General features: G+C 46.3%; 1 non-coding gene across 1 annotated transcript; it reads left to right on the forward strand.

The window, feature by feature from the left end:
* Positions 1 to 330: 330 nt before the first annotated feature.
* LOC119628231 (small nucleolar RNA U13) lies at positions 331 to 436 on the forward strand. The gene has a single exon (XR_005244534.1). It is a non-coding gene; the product is annotated as a small nucleolar RNA U13 (small nucleolar RNA).
* The last annotated feature ends 4,342 nt before the right edge of the window (positions 437 to 4,778 follow it).

Consider the following 4,778-nt stretch of genomic DNA (forward strand, 5'->3'; position numbering starts at 1 on the left):
GGTGGCTCATGCCTGTAGCCCCAATACTTTGGGAGGCTGAAGAAGGAGTATCACATGAGCCCAGGAGTTCAAGACCAGCCTGGGCAAGATGGTGAAACCCCATCTCTATAAAAAATTTAAAAATTAGTCAGGCATAGTGATACATGTCGGTAGTCTCAGTTACTCAGGAGACTGAGAAAGGAGGATCACTTGAGCTCAGGAGGACAAGGCTGCAGTCAGCTGTGATCGTGCCACTGCACTCCAACCTGGGCAGCAGAACAAGACCTTATCGGGGAAAAAAAAAGAAAGTTGATGGGCCCTTTATCTATCCCTCCATTTAAAAAAAATTAGGTCATTTTGTAGGTCATAAGCATGATGATTGGTTTTTCATGCTCATGTGTGAGATGTACCTCCCTCAAATCTTGCTACAACATTGGTCATGTACCAATGTCTGACACTAAAAAAAAATTATTGGCTTGTAAAATAAAAGCCTTCTATAAACTACAGTGTGTTTAAAATACTATATTTGGATATTTTTAAAAAGAACAAAATTGTGGTCACTTTATTTCTCTGTTTATTTATTCTTCATCTGATTCCAGAAAGGATTTAAGGAAACTCACTCAATTCCTTTGATCTAGTGCCCGGGATGGACTTCATCCCAAAGGGCTCACATAGGACAATCTAAAGGGAACTCAGAGATGCCTTTTCTCCCTCCTCCTGCAGGATAAGCATGGATCCAAGGGGTGACTTTCTTTGCCTCCTCCCTGAGACTCTGCAAGGGGAGGCAGGCAGCGTAACAGCAGAAACAAGCAATGCCTTTTCTGTTTTGCTTTTCCTAGGTTGCTGGCCACCTACCCCTTAATGGCTCCAGGCCCTGCTTCTTAGGTGATGCAACACCCCACCTGCAGCAAGGCCTGGTGGGGTGGGGGTGAAGGGGTGCAGGAAGTATGTGAACAGAATGAAGGTGGGAGAAAGAAGGATTCACGAGTAGCAGCGTGGTGAGGGAAAGCATAAGAGACAGTGGGGTTAGGGGAAGCCTTTGTAAGTAGTGATATTTAACTTCTGGGAACAGGGAGAGAAGTGATGTTTGCTTAGGCATTTGCTCAGGGGGAATGTTTACTCATGGTTAAACCCAGAATGCAGTTAGTGTTAAAGTAGAAATGAAGCTGCATTCCAGGCAGGAGGTGGGCATGATGGAGTACAGGGTGTGTGTTGAGAGTGTGTGTATGAGACAAATTGTGGTACCACATGTGTAAAGATGATGCTCTAGACACAGGAAGTCTAACTTCTCCAGTTCTGATGGCAGATTTGTACCAAGTCATGCTGTTCTACTTTCTACATCCTTGCTTTTGAGACGGCTGGTTGGGTTTAGGGGTGTTTTCTGTGGCCATGGAAAAAGCGAATCTTACTGGCTCACTTATTAATAGACTCAATGTGGTCTGGATGCTACACTGTCTTGGACCTGTGCTGAGTTAGACTTCTAGCACATCGAGATCATAAATCAGGAAACTGAGCATGCACACACACCCCCTTACTTTCAAGAGACGCAGTTGCTAGAACCAGGTGGGCTCTTCCCTGCCACAGAGCTCCTGGGCTTGCTATTTGAGTGGCTGCAGCTGTGTCTGGGAGGATGGTGCTCCTGCCTCATCCCGGGCCCCAAGAGGACGAGGATGCCCAGGTCTATAGCCATGGCTTGGGCAGTTGCAGCAGCACCTGGGGAGCTCCTGCCCCAACTCAGGAAGGATGAGACTCCCACTTGTCCCTGGCTCCTGCTGGCTCTATGGAGCTTGCAGCCCCAGCTGCACCTCCCTGCTGCAGCCGGTGTGATGGCAGCAGCCACTCCAGATGGCCCGCTGATGCCATCACAAGCACATGGTGGGTTTCTCTGGCAACCAGACCCATCCTGAAGCTATCTAGGGGCTTTCAGCTACCAGTCGTCTTATTAACATAAACTCAGGTGTAATTGAAATTCAGGGCCTTGTTATGGGTGACAAAAGAGCTCCTATCACCTCTGTCATTCAGGAAGTTACAAGGGTTTTAGAAGTTGTATGCCAGGGGACAAAGACAAAATATGTATTTCTTAATAGGTCTGCTAAGTTCGGTTTATCATAAAGCTGCCTCCTTACATAGCTTAAATTCAGTGTAAAGATTTTGCCATACATAGTGAACTATAACCTTATTGGACACATAAGCAGACTGTAACCTATTCTTGTGCCAATCACTGAATTTAAGCCAATCAAAGGTGGCCAACTATTCAAAATGTGTCCAAATAAGGCAAATGCAAAGCTGTAACCAATGCAACTGTTTCTGTCCATCACTTTCCTTTTTCTGCCTGTAAGTCTTTTTTGACTGCGCAGCTGTGCAGGAGTCTCTCTGAAACTATTTTGCTTTGGGGGCTGCCCGATTTGCAAATCATTCTTTGCTCAATAAACTCTGTTAAATTTAATTTGCCTAAGGTTTTCTTTCTTTCTTTCTTTTTGAGATGGAGTTTCGCTCTTGTCACCCAAGCTGGAGTGCAGTGGCGCAATCTCAGCTCACTGCAACTTCTGCCTCCCGAATTCAAGCGACTCTCCTGCCTCAGCCTCCTGAGTAGCTGGGATTACAGGTGCTTGCTGCCACGACCGGCTACTTTTTTTGTGTGTTTTTTTTAGTAGAGACAGGGTTTCGCCATGTTGGGCAGGCTGGTCTCAAACTCCTGACCTCAGGTGATCTGCCTGCTTCGGCCTCCCAAAGTGCTGGGATTACAGGCGTGAGCCACCGCACCCGGCCCTAAGGTTTTCTTTTTAACAGATGGTGTCAGAAATGGGATCTGAAGTAGAGCTTCTAGCCCCCACCAGGGGCACTGAGTGACCAAACGAGGTACCCACCAGATTATTGTTGTCCATCGCTCTCTCTCACAACTGGGGATCATGGGTGTTTTCTCTCTCCGATTCTGAAGCTCTATGAGTTTGTGTTCTGAGCTATCTGTTTGAGTGAATTTTTATTCAATATTTTATCTGTTTGAGTGAAATTTTATTCAATATGAATTGGGGTTGGAAGTTGTGATATAAACTGAACTAGGTCTAGGATCAGATTGCATGCAACAGTTAACTGGCTTTGATCCAATTAGAGGCCTCAGATGTCTGACTGGGTCAGAGAGAAACTGGCAGTAAATGGTAATAGTACAGAGGCTGTGAACTTCAGCTTTTAGAAATTCGCAGAGATTTTTGTGTTGTAGTATTCCTTTTGTTTCCTTTTCTTGCACACTTGGGTAGAAAGAAAAGCATTAGCTAAGTTAATCAAAGGGATCTGAGAGTTAAAGACAAGATCCAAAGTAAAAATGGTGGTCCTTGGGCAGGCGCGGTGGCTCATGCCTGTAATCCCAGCACTTTGGGAGGCCAAGGAAGGCAGATCACCTGAGGTTGGGAGTTCAAGACCGGCCTGACCAACATGGAGAAACCCCATCTGTACTAAAAATACAAAATTAGCTGGGCGTGCTGCCGCATGCCTGTAATCCCAGCTACTTAGGAGGCTGGGGCAGGAGATCGCTTGAACCTGGAAGGCAGAGGCTGTGGTGAGCCAAGATCGTTTTCACTGCACTTCAGCCTGGGCGACAAGAGCGAAATTCCGTCTCTAATAATAATAATAATAATAACAACAACAATAATAATAATGTGGTCCTTTACTACTGAAGAACGTAGTACTCTACCTTCCAGCTATGCTTACCTATACATGCATAAATATTAGGCCCTTGGGCCCGGCATGGTGGCTCATGCTTGTAATCCCAGCACTTTGGGAGACCAAGACAGACAAATCACGAGGTCAGAAGTTGGAGACCAGCCTGGCCAACATGGTGAAACCCTGTCTCTCCTAAAAATGCAAAAAATTACCTGGGTGTAGTAGCAGGCACCTGCAATCCCAGCTACTCGGGAGGCTGAGGCAGGAGAATCGCTTGAACCCGGGAGGCAGAGGTTAGCAGCAAACACAGAAATGGCAAGATCTTGCTAAAAGTAATACAAAATTACAACATTTCAAATGAATACTGCCCTTTAAAAAGTGCATTTAAACATGAGGGCTCCAGGCTGGGCATGGTGGCTCTCGCCTGTAATCCCAGCACTTTGGGAGACTGAGGCAGGAGGATTGCTTGAGCCTAGGACTTTGAGACCAGCCTGGGCAATATAGTGAGATCTTGTCTCTACAAAAATTACAAAACAATTAGCTGGGTGTGATGCACATACCTGTAGTCAGAGCTACTCAGGAGCCTGAGGTGGGAGGATCTCTTGAGCCTAGGAGATTGAGGCTGCCGTGAGCTGTGATCACACCACTGCACTTCAGTCTGGGTGACAGAAAAAGGCCCTGTCTCAAAAAAAATAGTTTAAAAAAATGAGGGCCCCAGAATTAGTTTCATCCAGAGATAAGTATTGATGTACAGAAACGTCTGAAAAGATTTCGATATTTTAATTGCCTTTTTTTTTTTTTTTGAGACAGAGTCTCGCTCTGTCATCCAAGCTAGAGTGCAGTGGCGTGATCTCAGCTCACTGCAAGCTCTGCCTCCCAGGTTCATACCATTCTCCTGCCTCAGCCTCCTGAGCAGCTGGGACTACAGGCACCCACCACTACGCCCGGCTAATTTTTTTGTATTTTTAGTAGAGTCAGGGTTTCACCATGTTAGCCAGGATGGTCTTGATCTCCTGACCTCGTGATCCACCAGCCTCGGCCTCCCAAAGTGCTGGGATTACAGGCGTGAGCCACCATGCCCAGCCGATATTTTAATTGCCTTTTAAAAAACATCTGGTTGGGTGTGGTGGCTCACGCCTGTA

Source organism: Chlorocebus sabaeus, chromosome 9 (genome assembly GCF_047675955.1).
Source record: "Chlorocebus sabaeus isolate Y175 chromosome 9, mChlSab1.0.hap1, whole genome shotgun sequence".
Lineage (NCBI taxonomy): Eukaryota > Metazoa > Chordata > Mammalia > Primates > Cercopithecidae > Chlorocebus > Chlorocebus sabaeus.